The 27,250-nt window shown below is 44.4% G+C and overlaps 1 long non-coding RNA gene across 1 annotated transcript in view; it reads right to left on the bottom strand.

The window, feature by feature from the left end:
- The window catches only part of LOC119955820, a 63,602-nt gene that overhangs the window by 9,372 nt on the left and 26,980 nt on the right, over positions 1 to 27,250 (bottom strand). The window contains exon 2 of the long non-coding RNA XR_005458532.1: positions 15,279 to 15,419. This is a non-coding gene — a long non-coding RNA (uncharacterized LOC119955820). The remainder of the gene's footprint in view (positions 1 to 15,278; positions 15,420 to 27,250) is intronic.

The raw sequence follows: 27,250 nt of genomic DNA, 5'->3' as shown, positions 1-27,250 counted from the left end.
TATTTGTGAATATTTTCACCGACAGTTGCAATGGGGCTGCAGCAGGCAACCTTGCTGTATTTGGTATTGTTGATATTCTTGACTAATTCCTCAATATCAGCAGTTCCCAGATAGAAGTTCTTTAAACGGGTCAAAGTGTACTCACAGTTTGAGGAATGCAGCAAATGCTTTATTCTGTTGAAAGCTTCTTCTTGGCGAGCCTCCCAAGACCAACTATAAAGTACTTAATTCACAAAATATGCAAGGGGGCCAATTTTGTCGATAAGCTTGTTAATAAAACATGCATAGTAGTTTACTATCCCCAAAAGTGATTAGAGTTTAGTTGCGTTTGTGGGGGCAGGCACCTTCTTTATCACCTTGACCCTGTCTTCTACAGGGTGTAATCCTTGTGCATCTACGCAGTACCCTAGCTAGGTCACCTCAGTGGCTTGAATGGTGCACTTCTCTTTCTTGAGGTGAACTTCAGCCTCCTGAAATATCGTTAACATGTCTTCCAGGTTTGCTCGATGCTCGTCCTCTGTCGATCCAGTTAAATGACATCACCAAGGTATACTATACCGATGGGAGCCCCTGTAGCAGACTCTTCATGTCCTTTGGAATACGAAAATGAAATGAAAATCGCTTATTGTCACGAGTAGGCTTCAAATTAAGTTACTGTGAAAAGCCCCTAGTCGCCACATTCAGACTCCTGTTCGGGGAGGCTGTTACGGGAATCGAACTGTGCTGCTGGCTTGCCTTGGTCTGCTTTCAAAGCCAGCAATTTAGCCCAGTGAGCTAAACAGCCCCTGATGATGCACATGCCAAAGTTATGACACAAGGCAGGCGCGTGTACTGATTGTTCACCCAGGCCAGCTGACCTTTACTCTGCTGTGTCACCCTTAATGGAGCGATCACAACAGTTGTGCAGCTTCCTGCTACATAATTTCCATTAAATATATTTTTGACACAAATAAAACCCTAATCCCGAGATTATTCTCCCTTGGGCTTGGAACAGCAACTATTAGAGGCTGTTTAAAGAGAAGTCAAGCTGCTGCAATTCCAGAAACCAAAGGAGGTGTCTCCCTCAACAGATTGACAGTTGTAGACCTAGAACGGTTGGCCCTGCACTACTTCATGAAAATAATATTACAAACGAAATAGGAATTAACCCAGAGACAGCAATGCTGGTTACTCCTGAGTTTAACTCTTCTGTATACTACCATGAAAGGTGCCAAGGAGGCTAATTGTGGGATCCCCCCCCTCCCCCCCCTCCCCCTCTCCCCCCCCTCCCCCCTTCCCCCCCTCCCCCTCTCCCCCCCCTCCCCCCTTCCCCCCCTCCCCCTCTCCCCCCCTCCCCCCTTCCCCCCCTCCCCCTCCCCCCCTCCTCCCCCCCTCCCCTCCCCACCCCTCCGCTTGCCTCAGTGCATTTCCTGGCGGGGGAGGTGGCTCACCTTTGGTGGCCGGTGGGATCTCCCTGTGCATCTGGTGTTTTGTGTGACTTGCCCATCCTGCCAACAGAGGGTTGCCTTCAGCGAGGCCAGAAAATCCTGCTGCCGGAAAGACCCAGAAAATCCCGCCCTCAGAAGCAACTGATGGTAGCGTTCGTAGATCTTGTTAAAGATGGGAAACTGTCGGCCATAAGCCAATAAATAATAAATAAATAAATAAATAAGCATTGAGAAAAACGTACCCGCCTATAATATCGATTTACCATGTTGTGAGTTTATACTCTGAAACATTTATCATCTGTTTTTTTGTTCAAGGGATGTGAGCATTGCTGGCTGGGCCACATTTATTGCCCACCCTAATTGCCCTTGAACTGAGTGACTTGCGAGGCCATTTCAGAGGATCTGGAGTCACATGTAGGCCAAACCGGGTAAGGATGACCGATTTCCTTCCCTAAAGGGCATTAGTGAATCAGATGTGTTTTTCCAACAATTGACAATGGCTTTGTGGTCACCATTAAACTTTTAATTCCAAATTTTTATTGACAGCATCTGCCATGCGGGGATTCGAACCCAGGTTCCCAGAACACTTTCCTGGATCTGTGGATCACTAGTCCAGTGACAATCCCACTAGACCACTGCTTCCCCACCTCCTCAAGAGGCTAAACCTCAGCTAATCGTAGTCAGGTTACTGAAGGGTTCACAGCAAGTTGATCCCTTTCTCCAATATTACTCATGCGCTGAAATAATGGTTCAGTAACATTAATGAAGAATAATAAGTCACCTTGCTACTACACTGGATGCCTAGGTCCTTCCCTAAATATCTCCACTTGCTCCCTCTATATCCTACTTTAAGATGCTCCTCATAACTTTGATCAAACTTTTTCATCCATCCCAATATCTCCGTATGTTTGATAATGTTGCTGTGAAGTGCACTGGAATGTTTCCCTACATTAAGATGCAGGATGAATCCAAGTTGTTGTGATGTGGGATGAGCCAAACTGACAGTGCTGCTGTGATTGATTCTCATGCAGGAATGTTTAGTATTCTATCTATTGTGTTCCACAAGTTTTATGATCAAAATAACTTCAAAGTTCATACTAAGATGCCTGCCAGTTTTCATTTGTTAAAACGTAAGAAGACCTTTGTTTACAATCATCTTCAGGAATGGTCAATCAACGGCAGCACATTGCAGTTTATATCTTCAGCACAAGTGAAGAACTATCTCAGTAATCATGTTTATCCATGGCCTGGGGTAGCAGCGCGTAATTAGTCAGCCAAACTCAGTCGTCGAATCCATAAATTTATGCAGGTGGACTTTAAACTGCCCTGAAGCTGGAGGTTCTAAAAATGTGCATGGTCCAGTGGAAAGTCTTTTAGTATATATATCCGATATATCCGAGTGTCACATAATTCACTGACTGGATTCAACAAGATAAATAAGGAAACAGACAAAGCGATGTTACACCTGCTAAGTAACCTATCAGTGTATTCGGGCATAGATATGGAGATGAGAGGCTACCAAAGTTGGAGGTACAAATTGTTGCCACTGCAATTAGAATTCTGGAAGGCTTGATGATGTTCAATGAGTCGACCATTGCAGCATGGTTTGTATGTGTGGTCACACTAATTAGATGGATATTAAAAGTTTAAAAGCCAACCAGATCTCAAAGCACTTACCACAACACACCCTGTGGACTGTTGCACCTTTCAACAAAGTAGAAAGCACCTAACATTTGTAGAATTGAACCATCAGCCAGCGGAAATTAAGCAGCAGCAAACCAGGATGTAGCTAACCTGCATTGCCGATCCCTTTAAAAAGGGCTGGCAGAGGTTCCTGCCTGCTGCTGAATACGTGTCCAGCTCTGCTTGGTTCGGAGAGGGCATTGGTGGGAACTCTGAGTTCCAAAAAGTGACACTGCTGGCATCAAATCCGCATTGTATGCTGACCGGTGCCACAATCCATCGGCTTTGCGTGTCTCTGACAGACATTCACTGCTTGCATAATCACATGGCATGATCTCATCAATGAGTGCACCGCTACAAGTGTGACCTCACACTGTGGGCACCATTGTGGAGATCTGTGGGGCACTTTTTGAACGCATACGTTGGCGCAAATGATTGAATTTCTCACGATCGGTGCAATATATGCTGAAGAAAGCTGTGATAGAGTATTGGGAAAACTTTAACAGGAAGTCATTTAAACAAAAACTGCATGCATAAACATTCCAGCACCATGCTCTGGAATCTCCCAAATGTTTTAAACTTCACTTATGTTCCTCTTTACTACCATTATACTCACACAGCATAACGCATTTCAAGGTGCAATGATTAGCAGAAATAAATTACACAGGGACATCATACTCATTTGTTGCATGTCTTCACAATTTGTTAGAATTGTTCAACTCAAAGTCTGTAATCTCCAAACGGAACCTACCATATGCATAAATTCTCTTTTAATGACTTGTAATGTTATTTTCAATCATAAAGCATTGCAGCACAAAGAGAGGCCCACCTGTGTCTGTGCCAGCCATCAAGCGCCTAACTATTCTAATCGCATTTTCCAGCTCTTGGTCCGCAGCCTTGTATATAATGGCATTTCAAGTGCTCACCAAAATGCTTCTTCAGTGTTGTGAGAATAATAACGTGATAGAAGTATTTAGGGAGTGTAATGAACATGATCCTGTTTACCAGGTACAATTCTGTTTCACACTGAAGGCATTGCCAGGGGATGGAATGGGATTAGGTTACAACACATTCAGCTATGTGGCTAACTGAACAAACATTAAAGGTGCATAACTGAGAGAAGTAAATTATCCTAAACTACTGTTAATAATTTGTGGCAATGTGAACTGGTTAAAAAAAAAGTGACCGTTCATCACTAACGCCAGTTGTAAAGTTTACTACAGTGTCCTGTCTATACAGGCCTACCCACCCATGCCTAGTTGGTATACCAAGTGGGCTCGATTATTTCTGGAACGTGGAGGTGCGACAGATGCTGGCAGCTACCTTAAATTATTAAAATAAAGCTTTGGGCTTACAGGCAAGCCATTCATGGGCCTCTTCACCTGGCTGTGCTGTACATTGCTCACCTTGCAATGATTATTCTAGGCCAGTGTTCTTCAAACTTTTTTTCCGGGGACCCATTTTTACCAACCGGCCAACTTTCGGGACCCATCCCGGCCGACCTTCATGAACCAAGCCAGCCGACCTGAGCGACCCACCATTTTCTCTTACCTTGTTTGCTGCTGACAAAAATAGAGGAAATGGTTTTGGGTCCCTTTGGCCCTCGTACACACTCCTCCAATGGAACCTATTGGATGAAGGTGAAGCCTTCCGGTGTCAGAAAGTATGGAGTCTCCAACTGTCCAAAGTTCTGCATTTTTTTCCTGTAAAACTTTATCAAATAAAACCCCCCTGAACTCGTAAAAAAAATAAAAATAAAATGAATAAAATAAATGAATAAAATGAATAAAACCCCCCGAGCTTGTAAAACAAAAATCTGCAACCGTTTTATTGAAAAAACGGCCGTACTGCGCATGCGTGCCCGATCATCCGTGCGCATGTGCATAGTTTTGCGCATGCACGCCGATGATCTGGCACACATGCACAGTGTGGCCGCATTTTTGTTTTACAAGTTCGTGGCCATTTTGAAGGCCGTTGCAGCCGGCGTTTTTAACAGCCGGTTGCTACGGCTGTTGCGCGTAAATCTGCACGATCGGGAGCGCAGCGGTGGACGGATCCGCGACCTTACCGACATCCGCCCGCGACCCACCTGCGGGTTGCGCCCCCGAGTTTGACAATGCCTGTTCTAGGCCGATAGAATCATAGAATTTACAGCGCAGAAGGAGGCCATTCAGCTCAGCGAGTCTGCACGGCCCTTGGAAAGAGCACCCTACCTAAGCCCACATTGCCACCCTATCCCCGTAACCATACCAAACCTTTTTTTGACACTAAGTGCAATTTAGCATGGCCAATCCACCTAACCTGCACATCTTTGGCTACAAGCCCCAGCTAAATTTCTACTTCATCTTGTGGAGGGGAACTGAGGGGAAAAGCCTTTCTGTGTTAGAAAACCCCAACATAACATGGGGTTTGTAAGAATAATCAGACTGGAATTAGCTTCCAACTTTTAAACACGGCATTTTCGAAAACATTCTTAGTAAGAACATAATTGTTATGCAGTATTTTGGAGGAGAAAAATTGGTACATGTATTCGAAAGCTCTTTCCCCCGAAATATTCCATTTAGTTTTGTTCTTTTTATTAGGAAATAAAAGGAGGCTGGGCACTTTGAAACTGGGCACTTTGAAACATGATAAATTATTTGGCGCCCAAGGTAAAGTATTCTTAAATGACTATGTCCAGTAATTGATAGAAGGGTTCTGAATAATAATCTTTATTATTGTCACAAGTAGGCTTACATTAACACTGCAATGAAGTTACTGTGAAAATCCCCTGGTCACCACACTCCGGCGCCTGTTCAGGTACATTGAGATGGAATTCAGAATGTCCAAATTACCTCCAAGAACGTCTTTTGGGACTTGGGGGAGGAAACCAGAGCACCCGGAGGAAACCCACACAGAGATGTGAATAATTCGCAGACTCCGCACCTGATCCAAACCAGGAATCGACCCTGGGACCCTGGTGCTTTGAAGCAAGAGTGCTAACCACTGTGCTACCATGCCGCCCTTCAAATCAGTGCGATTGACAGAATTGAGGTAGGACATTCCAGGAAGAAATAAACGGAACCGTTTCCACTTTTGAGATCGCAGTGGAAGAGTGCGCTTGCTGGTCGAGGAAGTCACGACCCTACTTTGTAATTGAGCGTAAATTGTGTAGAACCCCTCCCAGAGCAGGCACTAAGACACCAAGACTCATACACACCTTCTGTCACAGGAACAACTTTGAGGATATGATTTCAGATACATATGCTCTTATGAACCTGGAATTGGAACAGGCACAGCATGCACGCCAGACTGCTAATTGGTGGCCTAAATCTGAAATCAATCTGATATGACAGGAACTTATAGCTTCATAATTTTGTTAAAGTGACCATGATTTTTTACCTCAGCATTCTGGGTGCTTGCCAGGAGTGGCGAGGAAGAAATTCTTAATACTTCTAAAAATCAAGGTCCTGAAATCTCAAGCAACTGAGTATAAGTCGAAAAAGTTCCGTTGGCACTTAAGAAACAGTGGTGGAACCAAACCTGGGTAATTGCGAGAACTTTATAAATGTGTTTTTAAAGGTATCCACGTCTCTCTGAAAATCATGTGGGCAGCTGAAGCACTTCCAGCCAAACCATTGGAAAATCTTCCCAATTCTCTCTGTACGATTGGTCAACACAAGAGGATCCAAAGAGATTTGAAGTGAGTCAAGGAAAACAGTAAGCACGAAGGAGCGGTTAATCTTTTCCTAATTGATAGAGAGGAACAATGGAAAGGACAATGGACTGAATGTTTCAATTATGAGGGGAAATGGCGAGTGGATGTGGAAATATTAATATTGTTGTGATACTCTTAGGAACACGATTTCAAATGGAATTAACCATTCAAGAAATACAACTTGAGAAATGATGTCTTACTGACAATAGTAGTTAACTCATGGAATAGGCTGCCATCTAGCGTAGTGAATGGAAGTTCAGCTAAAGCATCGATGAACGAAGTGGAGGACGAAAGTGTGGTGGCTAAAGGAAAATAGCCTGAGCAAGAACTGTACACACGTTGGTAATAACAATAGAGATGGACAGAAGGTTTTCCAACAATCTCCCTTCTTCTGTTTTTCTAATTGCAATTTGCACAAGAGAGATTTCATCATTTGGATTGATATCTGATCGGATGCTCCCAATGAGGAATTTGTACTTGCAGAGAGCGCTGTTTAGACAAGTGCAGCTCCCAGACTGCCAGTGATCCATCCCTCTTATCTCGATCAACGCACAATTTAACATCACTATAGTATCGTGGGTATCTAATTTCATGCTTTCACAATCTAATTTTTTTAAAACTAATGAATGGGGCAAATTACATACATCATATTAAAACTATTTTATTGTTAGACAATTTCCCGAGATGGTGCTCAGAGGTAGGCTGGGATAGTGAATGAAGTTTGCAACATTTGAGATTCAATAGTAAATTCTGAGAGAGAGGCGTAAGGCATGGGACTGTCGTTTGGGGAATCAATGATGAGATAAATAATAAGGACCTTGGTGAATGTTTTTTAAATTCTAGTTCTCCGCTCGGGGGAGGGGGGGTGTCTATGGGACCCCCCCCCCCCCCCGGCATTGAACGGGATGGAAAGGACCCATGCTTAAAGATACATCTGCCCCCACCTCCCACAGTCTTCGGACACTGGAAATCCAAGAATATTAATCTTGGTCATCATGTCTGGATTGTGATGCAATTAATATTGGGACCGACAGAAGTAATAATGGGATAACCAGTGCTTCAAAATATGACACAGGAAGCATGCCAGATAACACAAAATATTATACTCATGCTTTCTTATTCAATGCTGAGTGAATCTTACAGGGTTTTATGTATCAGAGAATACATCCCTGCTGGTGACGTGAGACATGATTTGCAGTGATGTCAGCAGGGAGTTTTTGTGCAGGTTTCAGTTCTCCACCTTATATCGTATGAGCGACATCCCTAATAAAACCTCTCGTTGTGTTTGTAAGAATCCAGCGTCTGGGCATTTCTTTTCCCTTTGCGGTAAACTCAAAGGTGTAACAAAAGAGAAACAGCCGACGAGGATTGAGGCGAGAAATCAGGATTGCTGAACAAAAAAAAAAGAAATCATCGGTTAAATCGGGTGGAGGTGGCATCGAGAGCAGAGAAAGATCAGGATCAGATTCACACACACACACACTGAATGTTTTTTTTCAAAAGATCGACTACAACCGGACGTGAAGAAGAACTAAAGTTTGAAAGCTTACTTGCTGCTAAAGGGGTAAGGTCTAGGTTGCAGAGACCATGCATGTGGTGAAGTTGAATGGGCTGCAGGAATGGAAATTCAGAAACCTTCCAAACCTGCACAGACCACTACTCAGGAAAAAGGTCAAACCACAGTGAAACATAAACGAAACACTCAAAACCACAGTGTGGATAAGGAGATCACTAGTTCCATGTATCCAAAAGAATTGGAAGGGATGAAGTTGGTTGAAATATACACATTGGAGCTGGGATCCAAAATAGCAGGAACAACAGGCACCATGATTGCATTTGATGAAGACTGTCAGACTTTCAACTCATATGAGTAAAGATTCCAATCATATCTCATAGCAAATCAAAAAGCAGAGGATAAAGGTCGCAACATTTCTCAATTCAGTAGGGCAGAAAACTTTTATGCTGCTACAAAACGTAGTTCGCCCAGCAAAACTGGGAGAAAAGGCCTACATTGAACTAATTAAGATTTTAGCAGGGCATTTATCAAGTAGACCATTGTTAATTGCAGAGAGGTTTTAGTTCCACCTCCATAGCCAGAGGAAGGTGAAAGCATTTTACAATTCTTACCAACTTTAAGGTTAGCAAAATACTGCGCATTTGGTGTAACAATTAATGACACTCTTCGTGATAGGCTGGTTTTCGGACTCCGCCATGAAGCTATTCAGAGGAAACTGCTTACTGTAAGCGATTTAACTCACAAGCTGCTGTGGAGGTTGCCACATCTATGGAGCTAGCAACAAAAGAAGCTTCACGGATAAGGGCTGGAGTGAAGATCCACAAAATCGATGGCACAAAAAACAAGGCTGCAAGTGTACAATCATGCCTTGGGTGATTGCCTATGTGGAGTTTGCACATTCTCCCTGTGTCTACACGGGTTTCCTTCAAGAGCTCTGGTTTTCACCCACAGTCCACAGTCGTGCAGGTTAAGTGGATTGGCCATGCTAAATTACCCCCTAGTGTCCAAAAGGTTAGGTAAGATTATGGGGATGGTCGGTGCAGATGGGCCGAATGGCATCCTTCTGCACTGTAAGGATTCTGTGATGTCACCGACATACACAGGTTGGACACTCAGCGGGGAGATGTTGTCGTGGAGAAAATAAGTGCAAGAACTGTGGCAACAAGGGCTATATTGGCAAGGTAACACTTCATTGACTTGAAGGACGTGCAAGAGGGAAAACACATCTAAGCAGAGTACAATTTTAAGCTTGCATGCGATTCAACCGCTGAGCCCAGAATCGCGCCTGGCCAATGGGGTCACTGAATCACGCTGGTTGGTTCACTACAATCCCAGTTGGAATTTACATCTTGCTTGCGATGCATCACCCTGTAGAGTTGGGCCAGTTGTTTCGCACATAGTGCCTTCAGGAGACGAAGGACTGATAGCATTTGCTTTACAAACTCTTACTAGTGCAGAAATAAATAACGCTCAGCTAGAAAATGAGGTATTGAGCATCACTTTCAGGGTAAGGACGTTACCACTACCTTTCTGGACATAATTTTATCTTTTTGATGGACAATCGTTGGGCCGTATAAAAGTATTTCTTCTTTACCAGCTAGTAGGTTACAAAGATGACCTTTGACATTGTCGGCACACATGTATGATATCCAATATTGCAAGTCAGAACAACATGCTAATGCTTTGGCAAGATTACCGTTCCAAGTCAAGCATGATCCAAAAGAAAGTTTTGTCAATATCCTATCTTTCTCACTCTTGGATAATGTACCTGTGACTTCATCCCAAGTACAGAGATATACCAGAACTGATCCAGTGATGGGGAAGGTGATACGCTTGGTCCTAAAAGGAACACTGTCAGACGTTCATAGGAAAATTCTGGACCTCAAGCCCTACAATACGGAGACTTGAGTTGACAGTCCAGAATTTAGTTCTACTATGGGGAATCTGTATGATTATTCCCACGTGCTTGTGTAGTAAAGTCCTTGACCAACTACATGAGAGACATTCTGGTGTGATGAGGATTAAGGAACTGGCATGCAGTTATTTTTTTTGATGGCCAGAATTAGATGCTCAAATCGAAGAGAAGTTGGGCAAAGTCAATCCTGTGCAAAACACTAAACACTCCACCAGTGCAATTGTTACATCTGTGGGAATGGTCGACAGAGCCATGGCAGAGAAGACACCTAGATTATGCTGGTCCAGTGGAAGGTCACATGTTCCTAGTGATTGTGAATTAATTTTAAAAAAATTTGGAGTGCCCAATTCAATTTCTCCAATTAAGGGGCAATTTAGCGTGCCCAATCCACCTACGATGCACATCTTTGGGTTGTGGGGGCGAAACCTACGCAAACACAGGGAGAATGTGCAAACTCCACACAGACAGTGACCCAGAGCTGAGATCGAACCTGGGACCTCAGCGTCATGACGCAGCAATGCCATCCACTGCGCCAACATGCTGCCCGTCATGATTGTGGATTCATAATCGAAATGGCCAGAAATCGTGGTCAAGAAATCTATGATGACAGAACAAACCATTGAGAAGCTAAACATCTGCAAGATTTAGAACATCCCAGCAGGTCGTGAGTGACAATGGTCCTCAAGTTCACTTCGAATGACTACCTGAAGGGAAATGATACACACCACATCAAGTCAGCTCCGTACCATCCTGCAAAACCTGGGTTGGTCTTGTTCAATCATTGAAACATTCCATCAAGCCATCGAAGTACCTTGGGCCATTGGCAAGAACAGCAAACAACCCCGTAGAATCCCTACACTGCAGAAGGAGGCCATTCGGCCCATCACGTTTGCACCAACCCTCCGAAGGAGCACCCTACCTAGGGCCCAACCTAGCTTGAGTCACTTGAGGCTGCAATCCAACCTGTGTCCCTAGCGCTGTGAGGCAGCCGTGCTAACCACTGTGTCACCGTGTTGTACAAATGTTAAGTCGCCGTCATTGTACTAAAGAAGCAAAGGGGGAGGGGTGTTACGTATCAGAGAATACATCGCTGCTGGTGAAGCATCACGTGAATTGTAGTGAGGTCGGCAGCGTGTTTGCGCGGGCTTCAATCCACCATCTTAGATTGCGTGAGCAATATTCCTAATAAAACCTTGCACTATGTTTGTAAGTACCCAGAGTGTGGGCATCTCCATACCGTTTCTCTGTGCGGCATTCTCAAAGATAAAGCGCAAGGTAATATCACATTTTATTCATTAAAATTGCTTTAATATTGATTAATATTGGCTTGTCATCCTGCTGTTCAGCGGAGAATTGAATCCTAGAAATTTGTGGTACAAATGGTCCAGCATGTTTGTGCTAGCTGAGAAAGAGATACCCAGCCTAATTTTACTTTCTATTCTTGATTCATAATCTTATAGCCATGATGTGGAGATACCGGGTTGAGCACAGTAAGAAGTCTTACAACACCAGATAAAATTCCAACAGGTTTGTTTCAAATCACTAGCTTTAGGAGCACTGCTCCTTCCTCAGGAGCCTCCTTCCTCACCTGAGGAAGGAGCAGTGCTCCAAACGCTCGTGATTCAAAACAAACCTGTTGGACCATAACCTGGTGTTGTCAGACTTCTTACCGTAATCTTATAGGTTGCAATATTTGGTCCTCTTATCTAAGAAAGAGTACACTGGAGGGAGTGCAGTGAAAGTTTACCAAGCTAATACCTGGGAAGGCAGGATTGTTGTCTGAGGAAAGATTGGGTCGACAGGGTCTGTTTCCTCTGGAATTTAGAAACATTAGATGGGATCTAACTGAAAGATATGAAATTCGGACAGGACTGGACTGACTGGATGCAGAGATGTTGTTTCCTTTGGCTGTGGGGTCAAGAACAAGGGGCCACAATCTCAGGATATGGGGTAGGCCATTTAGGACTTGGATGAGGAGAAACATCTTCACTCAGAAGGTGGTAAACCTGTGAAATTCATTACCACAGAAGGCTGGGGAGGTCAAATCGCTGAATATATTTAAGAAGGAAATAGATGTATTGCGAGAGTGTTAAGGGATCTGGAGAAAGCACTGAAGTATGACGTCGAGGTAGAGGATCAGCCATGATCATGTTGAATGGTGGAGCAGGCTCAAAGAGCCAATTGGCCCATCCCTACACTTACACCAACCGGGCAGGAGAATTGCCGGGGGGTGGCGTGAATCCCGCCCTAACGCCCCGACGCCGGTGGCCGGATTCTTCAGCACCAGTTTTTCGGCGGGGGCGGGAATTGCTTCGCGCAAGTCGGGGGCCATTGGCAGCGGCCCCCCTGACGATTCTCCGGTCCGCAATGGGCTGGGTGGCGGCCCATTTTCAGCGGGTCCTGCCGGCGTAAAATACACCAGGTCCGTACCGGCGGGACTAGGCTCTGCGGACGGCCTGCTGAGTCCTTGGGGAAACGCGGGGAGATCTTGCCCTGTGGGGCCCCCACGGTGGCCTGGCACATGATCGGGGCCCACCGATCCGCGGGCGGGCCTGTGCCTCCGTGCCGGCCGCTGTAATGGTCTGCCATGGCCGGCACGGAGAAGAACCCCCCTGCGCATGCGCTGGGATGACGCCAGCACACGCTGGCGCTCCCGGGCATGCGCCGGCTGAGGCCCTTCGCCGCCGGTTGGCGTGGTGCCAAGCCCTTTGACGCCGGCTGGCGTGGCGCCAACCCCGCCGGCGCCAGCCTAGCCCCAGAAGGTGTGGAGGATTCCGCACCTTCCGGGCGGCCCAACGCCAGAGTGGTTCACGCCACTCCTTGGTGCCGGCACAGGCCGTCCCACCAGATAGGGGAGAATCCCGCCCCTGGTGTCTATGGTTCTAAGTAGTTGCAGTGCCTATCAAAGTGCTTTTTAAATGTAATGTGTTTGCCTGCCTCCTCTACCTTTTCAGACAGAGTTCAGGTGGTGTTGCCGACCATGCGATATTATTGTTAAGTAAACATTTTAGGCCATTCAAAATTTAATTGTATTTAATAAGGGAACATTGCAACATGAAATAAAATGGCCCAGATTTTGCAGTAGTAATGATGGTGAAACATGTTCAGCACCATTACTCCGCTAAAACTGACATTAACGTCTGAATTCTGCACTGTGCAGTTAAATGCAGAATTCCACCTCTCCATAGTGTACGCTGTTGAAGACCTTTCAGTCTACCTCTAATTAGATATTACTGAACAGACGAGAAATTGCCCGTTGCTATTTGCCTGACTGTAAAAAAAACCTGTTAATACTACATCTTGTTGGTTGAGATGTAACTGAGTTCTTAACAGTATTAAGTTCATAATTACAATAAATAAACCTGACTGGCCCTTAAAAACTAATATTATAGTTGTGGCATATAAAATTACTCTATTAGGATAAAAAGTACATATTTTTGAAATAGGTTTTAAAATTGTAATTAATTTAAAACTTCTATTTTGTGTGCATTTCATTTATTTCATTTTCTGTAAAATGTTTAATTAAAAATGAAGAAATCAGTACATTTTACTTCCAAACTTGCAGTCAGTGAGAATATTTAAATGTGATTGGTTGCTTTCTCGTCTTGATGACATCACTGTTGCTCGACATTTGGATATCCCCTTGGCTTGATGCCAGATTCAGGCTGATACTGGAAAAGGGGAAGTCCGCACCACAAAGATTCCTGAATTCCTGAATCTTTGTGGGCAAATTTCTTCGAGGTCGGTGGCGTTTGATGTCACTTTGCCACTGATCACAGAATCCGAGCCAATATGCTCTTAAGGTTTAGATTGCAGGTGTGAAGCACTAGAACTGGCATCTCTTGCAGAGCATGATGCCATCTTGAGTGTGAGATCTGACCTGTGCCAAACATACATTTTTGAACATAGAACCATAGAATTCCTACAGTGCTGAAGGAGGCCATTTGGCCCATTGACTCTGCACCAATCCACTGAAAGAGCATCTACCGAGGGCCACTACCATACCTCATCCCCGTAACCTAACCTGGACATCCATGGGCACTAAGGGGCAATTTAACGTGGACAATTCACCTAAGCTGCCCATCTTTGGACTGTGGGAAGAAAGCGGAGCACCCGGTGGAAGTGCAAACTCCACACAGGCAGTCACCCAAGGCGATAATTGAACCCGGGTCTGTGACGCTGTGAGGCAGCAGTACTAACCACTGTGCCACCGTGCCACCCACAATTTTGTTTTGGTAGCAGTGAGCCAAGGAAACAATTTGTAGTTTTATCAGGTGCATTGGAAGTATTTTCAAGCTGCAACAAGTTTGTCCATGTTACTAACGCAGCTTCCGTGGGCATCAGGTTCCGGAGTGGGGTTTAAACCACGAGCCTCTGGCCTAGACACTTTCACTGTGGCACAGGACCTTCCCTGGAAAGGAGAGATTATCAGAGAATTGTATTCCGGAAATGGATACAACAGGGATGGCATGGTGGCACAGTAGGTAGCACTACTGCCTCACAGGGCTGGGAATCCGAGTTCAATTCTGACCTTGGGTGACTGTGTGGAGTTTGCATGTTTTCCCCATTTCTGCGTGGGTTTCCTTGGTTTCTCCAGTTTCCTCCCACAGTCCAAGGATGAGCAGGTTCGGTGATTTGACCATGATCAATGCATGGGGTTACGGAGATAGGATGGGGGAGTGGGCCTAGGCTGGGTGCTCTATTGGAGGGTCGGTAAAGACTTGATGGGAGGTATAGCCTCCATTTGCACTTTAGGGATTCTATAGGACTTATTCACTTATGAAGTTATGTTCCGCTGTTATGATACATTCTATGATGCACCGTGAGAAAGTAGTCCACAAGTGATATTGTCACCAGGCTACTAATCCAAAAACGCATGGTAATGCTCTGGGGACGTTCAAATACCACCATGGCAGATAGGGAAATTTAAATTCAATGGAAAGCTGAAAGTAAAAGTCTATTGAAACCATTGTCGATTGTCTTAAAAAATCTATGTGATTCAGTAATGTTCCTGTCGGGAAGGAAATCTGACGTCCTTACCTGGTGTGGCCCACATGTGCCTCCAGACCCACAGCAATTTGGGTTACTCTTAAATGCCCTCTGAAATGGCCCAGCAAACCACTCATTTCAATGGCATCCAGGGATGAACAAGAAATGCTGGCCCAGCGATATCCACACCACCTGAACGAATACAACAGAAAATGTTCTCAGTCCTTGTCAAGCTTGATCGCAAAGAAAGGCGATTCATTAACAAACAGCTGCAGCAAACACAAACGATTGCAAGTATACTTTCTGGGAGGCAAACCGGTAGTTGTCTCGGAAGTAAAGCAATGGATTGTCCATATCGCCATCCAAAAAACGTTTTTGATTGAAGGATTTGTTTGTCACTGCGTTCCGAATGCTACATCAAAAAAAAAACCACTTCTTTAAGTTGCGAATGGTTAGGATCTGGAATGCACTGCCTGAGAGGATAGTGGAGGCAGATTCAAATGTAGCTTTCAAAATTTAACTGGATAATTAACTGAAGAGAAAATATTTACTGGGTTCCAGGAAAAGGAAAGGGAGCAGGACAAGATGAGTTACTCTCACAGACAGATGGCGAAGATGATTTGGAGTTGGGGACCAAGGGCAATGTGTCCAAGTTTGCGGGTGACACTAAGATGAGTGGTAAAGCGAAAAGTGCAGAGGATACTGGAAGTCTGCAGAGGGATTTGGATAGGTTCAGTGAATGGGCTAGGGTCTGGCAGATGGAATACAATGTTGACAAATGTGAGGTTATCCATTTTGGTAGGAATAACAGCAAACGGGATTATTATTTAAACGATAAAATATTAAAGCATGCCGCTGTTCAGAGAGACTTGGGTGTGCTAGTGCATGAGTCACAGAAGGTTGTTTTACAAGTGCAACAGGTGATTAAGAAGGCAAATGGAATTTTGTCCTTCATTGCTAGAGGGATGGAGTTTAAGACTAGGGAGGTTATGTTGCAATTGTATAAGGTGTTAGTGCGGCCACACCTGGAGTATTGTGTTCAGTTTTGGTCTCCTTACTTGAGAAAGGACGTACTGGCGCTGGAGGGTGTGCAGAGGAGATTCACTAGGTTAATCCCAGAGCTGAAGGGGTTGGATTATGAGGAGAGGTTGAGTAGACTGGGACTGTACTCGTTGGAATTTAGAAGGATGAGGGGGGATCTTATAGAAACATTTAAAATTATGAAGGGAATAGATAGGATAGATGCGGGCAGGTTGTTTCCACTGGCGGGTGACAGCAGAACTAGGGGGCATAGCCTCAAAATAAGGGGAAGTAGATTTAGGACTGAGTTTAGGAGGAACTTCTTAACCCAAAGGGTTGTGAATCTATGGAATTCCTTGCCCAGTGAAGCAGTTGAGGCTCCTTCATTACATGTTTTTAAGGTAAAGATAGATAGTTTTTTGAAGAATAAAGGGATTAAGGGTTATGGTGTTCGGGCCGGAAAGTGGAGCTGAGTCCACAAAAGATCAGCCATGATCTAATTGAATGGCAGAGCAGGCTCGAGGGGCCAGATGGCCTACTCCTGCTCCTAGTTCTTATGTTCTTATGTTCTTATGCGATGGGTCACATGGCTGCCTTCTGTTCCGTAACCATGCGATGTGAGAATTTTGACCTGAAAGCAGCATAGTACTTTTGAGAGCGCGAGTCAGTTGTAATTTTCTTCAATAATGAGCAATGGTGGTCCATGTAACCTGGAAACCTTTGACCTGGAAGCAGTACTAACAAGGAGAAAGTTAAGATACTAAGAAACTGTGGACCAGACACAAAAGAGAGCTCTTAGTAGAGAAGCAGAAGGGATGAAATCACAGATGCAGACACAAATAGTAGTAAGCAGACAGAGAAAAAAAGAGGAACATACCAAATTCTTGCGAGGATAAGAAGAAAATCCCGCATTTAAAAAACAGAGGCAGGAGCTCTTGGAGGCAATCAGCTGGATTCTTCAGCCCTTACTGCACCGCAAGATCATCACAGGCACAAGACAGACCATGTAAGGTCCATTGACCTCGGTCAGGAATTTCCGGTCGCTGGGCGGGTGTGGCTGGAGAATCTTGCCCCAAGTGTGAGCTGGTTAAAATTGGCTAAAACCTGGAAACGTGTGTGGAAAGCTTGCCATTGCATATTTTCCCAGAAGTGGTCAAACCATAAACTGGGGGTGTTGGTATTAGTCGTTTGAAAGCTACACAAGGTTGTGCCCCAAAGGAGAGGGTTTGTAGGAATGTGCCTTGCTGATGGTAATTGTACCCGTGAAACCCAGAGTGGGGGTAGCTGTTATGGGCTAGGATTCTTCATCTGCCCTCTGTGAATCATGAACAGCATATTGTGGAACTGTGTAACTTGAAGCTTGTAGTGGTGTAAGATGTATCTTTGTTGCATTGACTATTTAAAGTGAAACTTGCCTCTTTATTTGAAGTGTCATTTGCTTGCTAATTCATGTTCAATTTCCAATGGTTCTGATTGAGAAAGACAAAGAACAATAAAGCACAGGAACAGGCTCTTTGGCCCTCCAAGGCTGTACTGGGCATAATACCATCCTTGGCCAAAACCCTCAGCCCTTCCTCATGCCATATCCCACTGTAGCCATCCTATCCATGTATTTGTCAAGATGCCTTTTGAATGCTGTTAATGTATCTCCTTCCACAACCTCCCCTGGCAACACGTTCCAGGCACTCACCACTGTCTATAAAATACCTGCCTCGCACATCTCCTATAAACTTTGCACCGCGGACTTTAAAACTATGCCCCCTGGTGACTGACCCCCTCCACCCTGGGAAAGTATGCCTGCCCATCACTCTATCCTCATAATCTTGTAGACCTCTCTCAGGTCACTCCTCAACCTCCGTCATTCTAATGAAAATAGTCTGAGTCTATTCAGCCTCTCCGCATAGCTAACACCCTCCAGACCAGGCAACATCCTGGTAAACCTCCTCTGCACCCTTTCCAAAGCCTCCACATTCTTCTGGTAGTGTGGCGACCAGAATTGTGCACAATATTCCAAGTGCAGCCTTACCTACCGAGGTGCTATACAAATGTAGCATGACTTGCCAGTTTTTACACTCGATGCCCCATCCAATGAAGGCAAGCATTTTGTATGCTTTCTTGACTACCTTGCCACTTTCAAAGATTTGTAGACCTGCACACCCAGATCTCTGACTTTCTATATTCCTAAGATTGGTGGTAAATTAACTTGAAAGGGGTGAAATTGTATTGGTGATTTCATCATTCAGTAAATTTTCTAATTTTGCTTGCCCGCGGGGGAAGCAAAGCAGATTCTGTATGATTCTTTCAACATTGCAATGCGTCACAGTTATTGAAGCAAATCTACTGCTTCAACCCATTGCAGTTGCATAACAGGAATTTGTACTTTTAGCTTCTGATCTCATTAAAATTATCCCCAAGGGGTGCTGTTCAGTTATTCACATGAGGATAGGGAAATTCAGACTTCAAACTTAAAGACTGGTTATACTGTGACATGGTACTTAAATATAGGTCAGACATCCACCAGCGAAGGTCACAGGCTGGCGCCAAACAAAATGGGGTCTGCATCTTACAAAGATGTTGTAAATTTTAACAAGTGTGAGGGCTCCTCTGATAACTGCTGATATCTGCAATGTTGCCGATAAAAAGGAACCCCAGAAATGAAGGTGGATTGCCAATATTGCTCAATAAGTAAACCAGTTAAACATGCGGCAGACGTCAAGGACTGGAGCTTTCAGGAACTATAAACGATTGGCAGATGAAACATTAAACCACTATGTCATATGATATGATGAAATCACAGCCGAACAGTGACAGAATTAGTGACTAGGCATTGACAGGATTAACTGAAGGATAAACATGAGGGAAGGAACTCCATGACTAAATTATCTTTTCAGAAGGTGATCTGGGAACTGTATGACAGTTTGTAGCAGTGATGAGCAACTTGGGCTAGTGATTGGGCCGCACAAGTGGCCTTCCTTCATCTCAGTGGGCCACAAGATTAAAATCAGGCTTGTTAACTCACCATTACCCCTGAAAAAGGTTAAATGCATTTAATAAACGCTGATTATTTCATAACGAGTGAAAGAAAATGCTTAACGATTTATATATTAAGAGGGCTATCAACTACAAATGGTAAAAGCAAAAGAAATGTTTATGCTTTGATTGGCCGCTGAGGGAGGATCGCAGTCGATGTTCTGAGCAATCATCATGCAGCTCACCTCACTTGTCCTTGCTTTGCGTGCTAATCGCTTCAGTCATACCGGTCGGAGAAAAACTACGTGGACAGAAATCAGCGGAATGTGGCAACACTGCGCGTCGGCAACGGCCAACAAAATGTCTCGTGGGCGGCACTCAGAACCCAGGCGGTTCGCAGATTGCCCACCACTGGGTTTCAGCCACAGAAAAAGGATTCACTATCCCTGTTCAGGTGGAGATTCATTTCAGCTCCTTTCTTTCGCTGTCGAGTCGTAATTCTCAAAAGGTTGCACAGAGGTGAGTGGGAACGGCACAGGGAACACCCAAGCATGAGTAAACAGTTGGCAAGCCCGACAAACACGGAGTTTGAAAAGATACTTGGAAAGAATATCAAGATCAACACGCACGTTTTTTAAAAATTATATTACGACAAATTTGCTCAGCAGAAACCCATACCAGTAATTATATTAATGACAATGAGGAAATGACGGGCATACTGAATAACTATGTTGCACCAGCATTTACAGTAGAGGAAGAGATCAGCATGCCAGATGTCCTACCATTGAACCAGGCACTCAGTAAAATTATTGTAAGCAAAATAATAGTAATGAAGAAAATAGTGCGCACTAAAGAGTGACAAATCCTGAGGACCCGATGATTCCATCCCGGAATTTTAAATGATGTAATAATAGATGAAGAAGTAGATGGAAATATTACAAGTGCCTAATTACAATCATTCAAAGTTATCTCGATTTTAAGAAATTAGGGTTTAGAAAGTTAACGATGTAACCATGCTATTTAAGAAAGGTAACACAGGGAAACCAGGACACTGTAGACCAGTTAGCTTAACATCAAAGATGCGGTGATTGAAGTTGAAAATTTTCAGCTGATAAGAGAGCCAACATGGATTTAGGAACGGTAGATTAGACTGATGAAAATGATTGAACTTTTTGAAGTGGTTCAAAATTGGTTGGTAAGAGAATGTCTGTGAATATTATTTATAAGGACTTCCAGTATTGATATAGTTCCTCACTGGACACTGTTTGCTAAAGTTGAAGTTGATTGAATTGAAGGCAAATATTGATCTGTTTAGAGAATTGGTTCACTGGCAGGAGACAGAGAGCAGGACTAATGGGTTGGTAAACTGATTAGGAGGATGTGACAAGTGGTGTCTCACAAGGATCTATGTCAGGGCCTAAACTATTCATCACATTTATTAATCACTTAGATGAAGGGATAGAAATTCACATATCCAGATTTTCGGGTGACACAAGATGGTTAGCATTGGAACCAGCGTTGTTGGAAGCATAAAAATTCACAGAAACATTGATAGACAAAGTGAATGGGTAAAACTGACAAATATAACCAAAAGTGAGGTCATCCACTTTGGACGCAAAAACAATAGAAAAGGATAATTTCTAAGTGGTTAAAAGTTAGATACAGTGAGGTCTACAGAGACTGGTCAGGGGAGGGGGGGGGGGGGGGGGGTCTGTGGTCCAGGTAGCTAGATAATTAACATATAAACAAGCAGATAATCAAAAAGGAATGATGGCCTTTATATGAAGCCTGGGCAAAAAGGGGGATAGAAGTCATGCTTCAGTTATATAGAACTGGATAGACTACGGGCATGATTCAGCGACCGCATTGCGGGCACAATGGGTGAATCGCGCTCGAGACCCAAACTGCGCTCTGCGTGGGGCCGATCGCGAGTCTCTCCACTCGCTCTAAATACCCGGATACTGGATTCAGCCAGCGCCTGGTACTAAACAGTCGAACCTGGGTGACCTCACCTGGGCGCCATTTGTACTGGTCCACACAAACATTAACCAGGTGTAATGGCACTTGCATGGGGGTCTGTCAAGTCATTGGAGACCCTTGGGTGATCGGGGACAGGGCAGCATGGCACCCTGGCACGACCCCTGGCACCTGGGCAACTTTGCATGGCCAGACTGGAATTCTGCCAGGATGGCACTACCAGGGTGCCCAGATGCAAGGTTGATACTTCCAGGGGTCTGGCCGAAGGGGAGGCCTTGCCATGTGAGGGAGGGGGGGGGGGAGGAGTAAGCAGGTGTTCCAAGAGGCTGGGGGGTGTGAGGGAAGGCCAAAATGGTGGGGGGGAGGGCGGGGTGGCTTGAAAGGGTGAAAGAACAGGACTGCTGGACAAAACTCGCCCTGATCTGCGAGGAGCCTGCGCGCCAGCAGAAAATCACTCTGCGGCCTCAGTGGGTAGAAACTCCTCAAGGCCAAAAGTGCCGTTGGATAGTGCAGTGTTTCTCAGGGCTGCAGCCACCAAGAAACACTAAATGCTCCCGACAGTGGTCTTTACCTTCAGTCTGCTGCATCGCGCCCCACAGCTGTGAAGGGCTTTGGGCACCACAACATCGGAAGGATGTATTGACCTTGCAGGGCATGCACTGTAGGTTTGCAATACCTGGAATTTACCAGGTTACAGGTAAATTGATTCAAGTAATCGAGGTATTAAGGGAAACAAATAGAGATAAACTATTTTGCTTGGGGGTGGGGGGGGGGGGGGGGGGGAAGAGAAATCAAAGATTAGGGCACATAGTAAAAAAAACTGGAGCCAGACCTCTCAAGAGTAAAATTAGAAAGAGCTTCTACATGCAAATGTTAGTGGAAGTTCTCTTTAACAAACACCAGGTAATGCTAAAGCAGTTTTTTCTTTTACACCTGCGGCGCTAACAATTGCACTCAAAGACGAGAGACATGTACAATCGAGGCTTTATTACTGTGTGATGCTATTCCTCTGGCTGCAACTGTAGACTAAGGTCTGAGCGACTCACACGCATATTTATACACAAGCTCCCTGTAGGCAGAGCTAGCCGGCAGGGGCTTACCGGAGGAAGCTGTATTACAGGTACAGCCAAGTATGCATATCCACAGTGGTTATCACCACAACACCTGAGATTGTTAAGTGTTTATTTTACAAAGGGAAAAGGGGGATGGCAAAGGTGCATATTTGCGTGACGTTGCAGATCAGCCATTGCTTCATTGAATTTTGGAAGAGGTTCAAGCAGCGGTCACCTCCTGTAGGTATGTTGTCATGTTTGTTATCTTTTCCCTTTCTAACCTTGAGTGAAGCTATTTGAAAAGCTGTGCATCGAAAAGCTGTGAAACATTCCACAACATAGATTCATGCCAAAATATCATCCTCTGGCGATCAGTTTTGAAGTCTAGCATTATCATTATAGTAAAAGAAACTCCCCTCAGGGACTGGGTAGAATATTCTTGAATCTAAAATGTTCTAATGTCCCCTTACTGTCTGATTCTCTGACTGTGAATCTTAGCATGTACTGAGTCTGGAGAAGGGTGTGTAGTTGGCCTGGATCACATTAAGATCCAAAAAGACAAAGTGTTGGGCGTCTTGAAAAATATTAAGGTATATAAGTCCCCAGGGCCTGATGGGATCTACCCCAGAATACTGAAGGAGGCTAGAGAGGAAATTGCTGAGACCTTGACAGAAATCGTTGGATCCTCACTGTCTTCAGGTGATGTCCAGGAGGACTGGAGAATAGCCGATGTTGTTCCTTTGTTTAAGAAGGGTAGCAAGGATAATCCAGCGAACTACAGGCCGGTGAGCCATACATCAGTAGAAGGGAAATTACTGGAGAGAATTCTTCGAGACAGGATCTACTCTCATTTGGAGGCAGCACGGTTTTGTAAAGGGGAGGTCGTGTCTCACTAACTTGATAGAGTTTTTCGAAGAAGCCACAAAGATGATTGATGCAGGTAGGGCAGTGGATGTTGTCGATATGGACTTCAGTAAGGCCTTTGACAAGGTCCCTCATGGCAGACTGGTACAAAAGATTAAGTCACACGGGATCAGGGGTGAGCTGGCAAGATGGATACAGAACTGGCTAGGTCTTAGAAGGCAGAGGGTAGCAATGGAAGGGTGCTTTTCTAATTGGAGGGCTGTGACTAGTGGTGTTCCACAGGGATCAGTGCTGGGACCTTTGCTGTTTGTAGTATATATAAATGATTTGGAGGAAAATGTAATTGGTCTGATTAGTAAGTTTGCAGATGACACAAAGGTTGGTGGAATTACAGATAGCGATGAGGACTGTCAGAGGATACAGCAGGATTTAGATTGTTTGGAGACTTGGGTGGAGAGATGGCAGATGGAGTTTAATCCGGACAAATGTGAGGTAATGCATTTTGGAAGGTCTAATGCAGGTAGGGACTATACAGTGAATGGTAGAACCCTCAAGAGTATTGACAGTCAGAGAGATCTAGGTCTACAGATCCACAGATCACTGAAAGGGGCAACACAGGTGGAGAAGATAGTCAAGAAGGCATACGGCATGCTTGCTTTCATTGGCCGGGGCATTGAGTATAACAATTGGCAAGTCATGCTGCAGATGTATAGAACATTAGTTAGGCCACACTTGGAGTACAGCGTTCAATTCTGGTCGCCACACTACCAGAAGGAAGTGGAGGCTTTAGAGAGGGTGCAGAAGTGATTTACCAGGATGTTGCCTGGCATGGAGGGCATTAGCTATGAGGAGTGGTTGAATAAACACGGTTTGTTCTCAGTGGAACGACGGAGGTTGCGGGGCGACCTGATAGAGGTCTACAAAATTATGAGGGGCATAGACAGAGTGGACTGTCAGAGGCTTTTCCCCAGGGTAGAGGGGTCAATTACTAGGGGGCATAGGTTTAAGTTGCGAGGGGCAAGTTTTTTACACAGAGGGTAGTGGGTGCCTGGAACTCGCTGCCGGAGGAGGTGGTGGAAGCAGGGACGATAGTGACATTTAAGAGGCATCTTGACAAATACATGAATAGGATGGGAATAGAGAGATTCGGACCCAGGAAGTGTAGAAGATTTTAGTTTAGACGGGCAGCATGATCAGCACAGGCTTGGAGGGCCGAAGGGCCTGTTCCTGTGCTGTACTTTTCTTTGTTCTTTGTTCTCTTTGTACTGCCAGGTTAACATTTGAGATGGGCTGTGTGTCATCAAAGTGTGTCATCTGCACTTTGGAAACCCTGATGATATTGATATGTGCGTTATGTACTACAAAGCCATCATTGTATTCTTCCACCTTTGAAACCTGGGTGAAATCATGTCTGGAGTGATGGTGTGAAACTTGTGCAGGTTGAGAGAGTGACGGGTGGATGAGGGGTTGAGAAATGCATGTGAACATTTTCTTGGCTCATTTCGAATGATCAAACTGAAACTCCCTTGCATATTATTCGCCAGCCAAAACAGCTGAAGCTTTCATCGGCCCCCTTTTCTTTTTCTTGGGAATTGTACAACCTTCAAATTCCAAATTAGACCGCTCATCTAAAGCACAATGATTGTTATTTATTCAAATTGAAATCTTTCCCCCTGCCTATGAAGTACGCAGGTGACACAACAGCAAAATACTGCAGATGCTGGAAACCTGAAATACAAATGGAAAAGCTGGAAATAATAATAATAATAATAATCTTTATTAGTGTCACAAGTAGGCTCACATTAACACTGTAATGAAGTACTGTGGAAAATCCCCTAGTCGCCACGTTCCGGCGCCTGTTCGAGTACACAGAGGGAGGATTCAGAATGTCCAATTCACCTAACAAGCACGTCTTTCGGGACTTGTGGGAGGAAACCGGAGCATCCGGAGGAAACCCACGCAGACATGGGGAGAACGTGCCATGCAGACTCCTCACAGACAGTGACCCAAGCCGGGAATTGAACCCGGGTCCCTGGCGCTGTGAAGCAACAATGCTAACCACTGTACTACTGTGCCACCCAAATACTCAACAGGTGGGACAGCATTTGTGGCAAGAAACAGTCTCGATGAAGAGTCAGTTTTCCCGCCTTCCGGTCATGCCAGAGTTAATGGGAGCCTGAATGTTGGCCGCGGGGAAACATGGCAGCGCTGTAAAATTCCTGTTGGTGACTCTGTTTTATTTTCTCCCCAGATGCTGAGTATTTCCAACGTTTTTGGCTTGGAGATCATACAGGCGACTCATTTATTGCCTTGCTGGAATATTGTTATTTTGCCATGCTCCACCTTTTGGCGGATTTCTTGTCACCAGCAGAATGGTCAACTTTGATTAAATATTTCATAGGCACTTGTAAGTGCGGTCTCTCAAATGAAGTAACTTGAGGCAGTTACCTGGTGAATACTGGGTCAGGTACGTGGATGTTAAAATGTCACAGGTATAGAAATGAATCAAATAGAGCAGGCCTTTATATCTCGAGGACATGAATAAAAGGGGCAAGAAGTCGGCCTACGACTGCACAAAAGCCTTGACTAGACCACACCTGGAGTGCTGTGAACAGCTTGGGGCATCACATCTTCGGAGTGCCTCTTTGCAAAATGGTACCTGGACGCGAAGGGTTAAACTACGAGGCGAGATTAAAAACCACATTTTGTAACCTGCTGATTTCGCCAGAACAAATTCACAAAATGACAAACGTTTTTCAGTTGATGTCAGTTTCCATTCATGTCCTCGCAACCATATTCGGAGCTCGAAACTTCCATTTTGCAACTGTGCATTTTTGCAAAGCCCCTCAGGTGGTGGAAAAAGAGCAGTGCCTCATATTATTTACTGAACAAAAAACCCAAAGCATGACTGGAAGGCATGGCGTTGAATCCTCGGAAGCTCAACGGAAAACTCATCTCTTTATTGAGGGGAGACTTCATACTGGTGATAAATAGATGGCGGTAGCAAGGTGCAAGAAAAATGAACAATAAAAGCCATGTTTAAGTCGATGAGGTGGATGATTTTCCACCGCAAGCAGCAGCATTGTTTTTGAAGATACAGTTTGAAAATGTGAAATAGAAACACCAATTCCCAGCAATTTACATTTATGTTTTCCATCTAAAATAGGAGCGATTTCAAGCATTTGTGCATGTAATTCATCAACTGGGGCATACAAATGAACATTCATCCTGCAGAAACATATCAATTAATCGTAGCAGTACAGCTAAACTGAAAGAAATAACCTGAATAGCAGAAGTTATTTAGCTTTGTTACGGACTTAATTTCGATCTGAAAAGTAACAAGTTTATCAGTCTGCCTGCAAAGGCCATGTCTTAAGGTCTCAGGTAATGTGGGTGAAGCCCTGCTGCTGTAAAGATGTGTTTATAACAAGGGTGATAAAGTAAGCACACATTGGACTACTGATAATTCAATACTTTGCAACTCCTCAATACGGGGCATTTTGGAGTTTGCTTCTTGTAACCCTACCGAATGCTAGTGATGCAATGAGTAAAATTTCTTGTAATTGATGAATCATAACCAACATTTCAGTCTGAGTTTGTAAGTCAGAATTTCACTTTTTCATTGTATTAAACCAATGATATTAGTTCAAAGAAAACAAAATAGAGGGACAGATAACATTTGATTACGAAGAAACAAAATAATTCGTGAACTATGAAACCATTTTGAAACTGTTCATTTTCTTCGGAATTTGTGCATTAAAATAACCATCGTACCTGGAATCGCATCTTCTAGCCTCCAATGCTAAGGTAACAAAAAAAATCCCTTTGAAGCCGAATGATCAAACTGTTGCTGCAAGATTATTACAAATCCAACATCACAGCAGCGAGCAAGAGAGCTGCAGCATGGCCTGTTCTTTAGAAAGTAGATATTCCCTCTAGCTGCCAGTCTTGCCCACATCTGCCCGTTTGTTTCTTTCCATGACAAAAGCAGGTGAGAAAACAAATTTTTTTCTCTCCCTGTGAGCTATTTGGAAAGTGCGAATGAATAGAGAGGCTGATGGCTCCGTGGTGCTGCAGGAACTTGGTTAGCAGAAAAATGGTGTCCACTCTGCTCCTGCTCACTTGCAGCATGGCCAGCAA

The sequence above is a fragment of the Scyliorhinus canicula genome, chromosome 21 (genome assembly GCF_902713615.1).
Source record: "Scyliorhinus canicula chromosome 21, sScyCan1.1, whole genome shotgun sequence".
NCBI lineage: Eukaryota > Metazoa > Chordata > Chondrichthyes > Carcharhiniformes > Scyliorhinidae > Scyliorhinus > Scyliorhinus canicula.
Note: the sequence above shows the minus strand (reverse complement) of the source record. Positions and strands in the feature narration are given on the sequence as shown.